The sequence below is a fragment of the Zea mays genome, chromosome 8, assembly GCF_902167145.1.
Source record: "Zea mays cultivar B73 chromosome 8, Zm-B73-REFERENCE-NAM-5.0, whole genome shotgun sequence".
Taxonomy (NCBI): Eukaryota; Viridiplantae; Streptophyta; class Magnoliopsida; order Poales; family Poaceae; genus Zea; species Zea mays.
This window is the reverse complement of record NC_050103.1, coordinates 116848043-116855751: the sequence shown is the minus strand read 5'-3', so window position 1 is coordinate 116855751 and position 7709 is coordinate 116848043.

The following is a 7709-nucleotide window of genomic DNA, read 5'->3' as shown; positions in this document are numbered from 1 at the left end:
GCTCAGCGCGACGCGGGGCGCGCGGGGTCGGGCGCGGGCGTGCTCTGGCACGCTCAGAGCGCGTCGAACACGTGGAAGTGTTCTTCTGCCCGTGTTCAACAGCTCGCCGAGATCGCTAGCGTGCGAATCTTGGCAAAAATCCGGCGCAGGCCTCTTCCTGGCACCTAGGGCTATCTCTTATGTGTGAGTCCCTATGGCAGATATGCCCTAGGTAGGGAGATATGCAGATGCCAAATCTGGCTTGTCCCTCTGCCCACCTCGCGACAAAAGCCATGCCAAATCATGTCAAATGTCAAGGGCTCGGTCTCAACTTTTTCCAGCGGGTGCCTTAGGTGGTATGCCACATTTTGGTATTCAACTTAGGTGGTTTTGGTGCCATCTACTAAGTGAACACGGTGGATCTTTAGATTAGGTGTAGAATTTGACTTAGAGAGAATTAGAGAGCTCTAGCTCTCTCTCCACTTAAGGAATGGATTTGGGGTTCTTTAAGGGATCTTTTTGCAATGTTTCCTCTCTGTATATTGTAGATTAACATGTTACTTAACTTTGGCCAAAGGTTAAATCATGATTTGCATATTTGTTTAACCATTCCCCCCCTTCAACCAAAGTTTTAGGAGCTAGGGGCTTAAGAGGGGTCTAGGGTTTAATCCTCTTTTGCCCAAGGTGATAGTTGCACAAGGGCTTGGGTAATGCTTTTGGTCATTAACATTCTTGGCTAATACATGGTCCCAAAGGTTTTATGCTCTTCTTCTCAAGTTTCTTCCACATGTGATCACAGTCATTAGTGCATAGAGGTGCCATGGCCATGGTAACACCTGGGGTGTTACAGCCCTCCCCCCTTAAAGGAATCTCGTCCTGAGATTTTAGGTAGAGTCCTCTGGAGGGGTGCCATGAAGGCGTGTTGGTGCGTCGTTCCTTCTTTTTATTCAAGTTTCTCTAGTTAACTGCTCTTCGAATGTCATTCTCTTTGCAACTTCAGAAGGAAGTCCTTTTTAAGTCATTTCCACAACTTATACTATTCTTAACATCTAAGTTTTTCTTATATTTGAATTCAAAGGGCAGGTGGGGGTGGGGTTTTGGGTTACGTACCGACTCCTTTGGGCAAAAAGTCGGGGAAGCGAGAACGTAGAAAATCCTCAGTCTCCCATGTAGCTTCTTCTACTGAATGGTGACTCCACTGAACCTTATACATTTTGATCGACTTTGCCCGCGTTGATCTCTCCTTTTGGTCCAATACCATGACGGGGTGCTCTTGATAAGACAAGTCTGGTTCTATCTCAACTTCTGGTTCAGGCAAAACTTCAGTGGGTAAGCGGACACATCTCCGTAGCTGAGATACATGGAACACACTGTGAACTGCTGACATGTGGGGTGGCAACTCCAATTGATAGGCTACGGGTCCACAATTTGCTTTGATCTCATAGGGCCCAATGTAGCGAGGAGCTAACTTGCCCTTGATTCCAAATCTCTGGACACCTTTGGTGGGTGACACCTTAAGATAAACATGATCTCCCACATTAAACTGCAGAGGCGTCCTCCTCTTGTCATGATAGCTCTTTTGCCTGGCCTGAGCAGCTTCTAGGTTCTTCGTAATAACTCTGACCTTTTTCTCTGCTTCAAGTACCAAGTCTGGTCCAAATATTTCCCTCTCTCCTGCTTGAGACCAATTAAGCGGGGTTCTACATCTTCTCCCATATAAGGCTTCAAAAGGTGCCATGTTCAAACTGGACTGATAGTTGTTATTATAGGAGAATTCCGCCAAAGAAAGACACTTGTCCCAATCCTTTCCATAGTGTAGCACACATGCTCTCAACATGTCTTCCAAAATCTGATTTACCCTTTCTGTCTGGCCGTCTGTTTGAGGATGGTATGCTGAGCTTCTTATTACACGGGTCCCAAGTGATTCTTGTAATTGCTCCCAAAATCGTGCCACGAATGTTGCTCCTCTGTCCGATACTATAGTCCTTGGTATTCCATGCAAGCGAACTATGTTGTCAATGTAGATTTCTGCATACTTCTCCGTCCTGTGGGTGGTGTGTACCGGCAAGAAATGAGCTGTCTTGGTCAATCTGTCCACAATGACCCAAATGGAATCATGGTGTCGGGAGGTATTGGGCAATCCCACGATAAAATCCATGCAAATATCCTCCCATTTCCAAGATGGTATGGGAAGGGGTTGCAAAGGGCCTGCTACCTTCAAATGATTGGCCTTGATTCTCTGGCAGGTGTCACATTCGGATATATACTTGGCAATTTCTCTCTTCATTCTGGTCCACCAGTATAAGGATCTGAGACCATGATACATCTTATTGCTTCTCGGGTGCATGGAGAATTTTGAAAGGTGAGCTTCATCCAATATCTTCTTTCTGAGCTCCGGGTCCTTGGGAACAACCAATCGATCTCCAAACCATAGGATTCCTTTGCTGTCCTGCCGGAAGCATTTGTATTTTTCTGCTTTCTGCTTGATCATTTCCTTGATAACCTGAACACACTTGTCTTCAATCTGTGCCCGGACTATTTGCCCTTGTAATGTGGGCTCCACCGAGATATAATTGAAAGCACCTAAAGAAACAACTTCCAGGTTCAGCTTGCACAACTCATCACACAGGGTGGTGACTTTTGCATCCATGCTCATACAATTGCACTGGGCCTTTCTGCTCAAGGCATCTGCTACAACATTGGCTTTGCCAGGATGGTAATGCACCTCCAAATCATAGTCCTTGATTAGCTCTAACCATCTTCTCTGCCGCATATTAAGATCTGCCTGAGTGAAAATGTATTTGAGACTCTTATGATCAGTGTAAATGTTACAGTGAGCTCCCATCAAGTAATGTCTCCATATCTTAAGAGCATGAACCACAGCTGCTAACTCTAGATCATGTGTAGGGTAGTTCTGCTCATGGGGTCTAAGTGCTCCGAAGGCATAAGCAATTACTCTGTTATCTTGCATTAAGACACATCCCAATCCAGTACCGAAAGCATCGCAATACACTTCAAGGGGCTTGGTGTTGTCAGGTTGAGCTAGCACTAGGGCTGTTGTCAAGTGCTGCCTTAGTGTATGAAAGGCATCCTCACACTTCTGGCTCCAATTATACCTGACTCCCTTCTTCAACAGTTCAGTCATTGGCTTGGCAATTCTGGAGAAATCCAGAATAAATCATCGATAATACCCTGCCAATCCCAAAAAACTCCGAATCTGTCTTACTGTAGTAGGAGGTTTCCAATCCATTACTTCTTGTACCTTTTCAGGATCAACTGATATCCCATCCTAAGAAATTGTGTGACCCAAGAATTTAATCTCCCTTAGCCAGAATTCACATTTAGACAACTTAGCATAAAGACGATGATCGCGCAGTCACTGAAGCACGATGTGTAGATGCTCAGTATGCTCGTCTTCATTCTTGGAATAGACCAGGATATCATCAATGAAAACCACTACAAATTTGTCCAGCTCTGGCATGAATACTGAGTTCATCAGATACATGAAATAAGCCGGGGCATTGGTCAGCCCAAAAGACATCACCAAGAATTCATAGAGCCCATATCTGGTAGAGAAAGCCGTCTTTGGAATATCACTGGCACGGATCTTGATCTGATGGTAGCCCGAGCGAAGGTCTATCTTGGAGAACACTTTGGCTCCCACCAACTGATCAAACAAAACATCAATGCGGGGCAGTGGGTATTTGTTCTTGATGGTCACCGCATTGAGAGGGCGGTAATCGACACACATTCTCAGACTTTCATCCTTCTTCTTTACAAACAAGGTTGGGCATCCCCAAGGTGAAGTACTTGGGCGAATGAACCCCTTGTCCAACAACTCTTGCAGTGGCTTCTTCAATTCTGCCAATTCTACTGGAGGCATCCTATAGGGTCTCTTGAATGTAGGAGCAGTTTCGGGTTGCAATTCAATTGCGAACTCAATGTCTCTATCAGGTGGCATCCCTGGCAACTCATCCGGAAAAATATCTGGGTAGTCACAGACCACCGGGATTCTTTCAACCGGTGACTCTACCATGGTGAAAGCACAAGAACGGGTACAACCCTGATCCGGCAAAAATAATGTGGTTTCACCACAAGTCGGTGAGTGCACTTCAATGGCCCTAGCTGCAATATCCATTGTGGCCTGATGTTTGGTTAACCAGTCAGTTCCCAATATGATATCCACACTATCCAAACCCAAAATGAGGAGGTTGGTTTTGATTATCAAACTACCAAACTTTATAGGCACATTCTTGCTGATTTGGTAGGTGGCAACCCTGCCTCCTGGTGTTGAAAGTGTAATACCCCATTGGTGTGGTGAAAAGGTAATTGGCACTTGGCACTAAATTTGGTACTGATAAAACTATGTGATGCACCAGAATCAAAAAGAATAATAGCAGGATAATTCAAAACTAAAAAGATACCAGTCATGACGGGTGCTCCCTCTGGGATGTCAGCCATGGTGGTGAAGTTCAGTCTGCCTTGCCTCACTTGCACCTTCTGTCTCTTGCCTTGATTCTGGTTGGCATTCTGTCCCTGCCTCTGCTGGTTCCTGGGGCAATTCTTGGCATAATGTCCGGTGTTACCACAAGTGAAACACCTGTTGTCATTGGCCTAACGATATTGCTGCTGCTGCTGTGGCTGATTGTTCCTCTGAACTGGAAACTAGGTGCGGTTGGGTGCCTGCTGCTGCTGCTGCTGGGGTCCTCTGTTCTGAGTATCAGACACGATCCTGAAGCGCTGTGGCTGAGCTGAAGGTCCTGCCACAGGGGTCTTCCTCTTCTTTTCTGCCTGACGAGCTGTGATACAATCCTCCTGAGAAATGGCCATATTGACTAATTCATTATAGCTGTTGGCTCTGACTGTGTTGAGACGGTCACGGAGCTTAGTGCTGAGCCCCCTCCTGAACCTGTCCCTCTTCTTCTCGTCCGTGTCTGCATGATACCCAGCATACTGGCACAGGTCATTAAAGGCCTGAGCATACTGTAACACTGTCCGGTTTCCCTGAGCGAGTGCCGGAAACTCGTTGAGCTTTCGGTCCATAATGACTGCTGGTATATGGTGACCCCGGAAAGCTGCCTTGAACTCTCTCCATTCCACCCCACGGTCATCTGGCTGCATAGCAAGAAAATGGTCCCACCATGTCCGTGCGGGTCCGCGAAGCTGCTGGGTGGCGAACCTGACCTTAGTGACCTCTGAACAAACTCCATGGAGTAGCGGGAATTTGGATTCCACTACTCTCAACCAAACACCCGCATCAAGTGGGTCCTCTGCCCTAGTGAACAATGGTGGCTGGGTACTGAGGAACTCCTGATAGGTGGCTGCCGCGGGGTGACGCTGATGATCACCACCACCATAGTGCTGAGGTGGTGGCTGACGCTGAGCTAGCTGTCTCAAGATCTCATTCTGCTGAGCCATCAGCTCCTGCAGAGTAGGAGGCGGTGGTGGTGGTGGAGGAACACACTCATTTTGACCACGACGCGCTCTCCCGGCCATCTGAAAAATCATATATATCTTTTCAATATCACAATTTTGAGGTTCAAGGTTCAATCATGGTGAAAGAGTCAAAAGGCGAAACCAATATATAGTGCATAATTATAAAAGATTTCACATGGTCTAAACTTCTCTTCTTAAATTAATACTGACAACATTCATCAACCATGCTTCCAAAAGAGTCTGCCCGGATTACATCAGTGTCTCAAAAGACTCAACTCCATCTAGCCTAGTACCCCAAGGGTGCAAAAGCTAAGCTAGCTTCGAAGAGTTCTACCATCACAGACTTCTAACTCTATCCCCGCGAGCTAGTGAGCAAACGAGGCAACACTCAACTCGAGGGAAGGTGGTCTCCCTGAGCCAGCAGTGTCCAAGCTGGAGGCGGGCTCCTCTCCTCCCTCGATGTCGACATCCTCGTTGGCCTCCATGTCCTGGATCTCCTAGTGGTGCATATCCAGGTGCTGGTTAGCCTCTGCAAGCTGCTGCTGGGTGTTTATCAACTGATCCTCGAGAACCTCGATGGTGTTCTCCCTCGTTCCCACTAGTTCCTCAAGCTCTTGGATCTCATTTGACAGTTGCTCCACCTGTAAGTCCTTTTCCACCATCTCAGTGGACAAGTCAACCACAAGTTCTTCTCTGTTGTCTAAAGTGATCTTGGTTGCCTCCAACAATGCCATCAGATGGGACATTGCCTCACCACGCATCACTTGCAGACGATACAGGGCATTCATGCACCGCACCGTCAAGTGAGCAGTCTGACCTGGGTAGATAGCCCAAATGTCTTTGGCATGCTCCACGCGGTCCTTCCACATTGCGTCGTCCTCCTTCTCAGCGGGGAACAAGCCAATGGGGTGAGTGGACAGCTCCAAGGGGTGGAATTCGCAGAAAGTGGTCAGTCCGTGAAGAGCGATCGCCTCGATAGTATCCTCAGCCCGGTATCCAAAAGATTCGGAGTCCAGCGAACGCCAGCCTGGCTGTAGGGGATGAGGCTCCAGGGTCATCCTCACCCTACAGCGGGGCACTCGGTGCTTCTCAAACTGCTGCACGGCGTACTGGGGAGGTGTCATGTAACCAGCCCCCTAAAGTACCTCCCACAAAATACGGGGGAAACCCTCTCGTGCGAGTCCGTCAGTGTGGGGCTGTGCATTCCCTTCGTCCGAGGATCCGTGAGAAGTCATCTGTGTACGGTTAAAGCGTAAGTAAAAGAAAAAGAATTACAAAATGAAAAGGGATCGCAACTCAGCCTTTCTATAACTACGACAATGGTACTGGGGTACTTAAGTTGTCATCATTGCGTGTTTAAGTTCTTACCCAATTATTAAATGGTTTAATTAAGGATGCATGCATGCTATTCTAAACGACCTCACATCAAATTAGAGGGAATAGGGAAGAACTCCCCTCCCTGATAGCAGCCGGTAGGGCTTACTATATTAGCCACCTAGATACCCTCTATCATCCCAAGGCTTCACGTCCTAGGTCTATCCTGATCGTCTTACGATTTTATCCAACATTTGTTTCTACCAAGTTTTATTTTGAAAAGGATGGTATTTATAGTTTATTGATTCCTCTGTGGTGGTACGAGCTCCGATACCAGCTGTGGCAGAACTGCCCGAATTATTCCAACTCAAGTGCCTAAGTCCCGCCTTAGAGGCCAGACCACACTTAAATGGGAATAACCCGTCAATCCCTCGGATCTAGTCCGACGAGGCCACTGACAGGATCAAGTACCACAATCTCACTCGATAGTGAGTCACAGAGCAAATACAATAAAGCATAAAACCATATATTAAGGAGTATTAAACTTATTACATCATCATCGGAGTTTTAGCAAAAGTAGTCATCATTGTTCGAAGTGCAGCGGAATAAAACTAACGATAAATAATCAGAGAGATGGGGAAGCCTGTCCCATCACTCCTCATGCTCCTCCTCAGCCGAGGCAGGATCCCACTCGACTGTCCAACCCGGTGGCAAGATGGACGGCCAAGTCACTCCAGCAACCATGTCCTCCAGAGAACCTGTAAAAATTATGCCACAAGCAAGGCTGAGTATACTAATACTCAGCTAGACTTACCTGGTGTGAGGAGGCTACTCTACCTCTAGACATGCAGTTGTTTAGCTGTGGGGTTTGGTTGCCAAAAGCACTAGCTGAGTTTATAAATCAAGTTTTAGCTTTGTCAAGTTTTAGTGTGACTCTCTTAAGACTAAATGTATACCTATCTAATCATACATGGTATCAA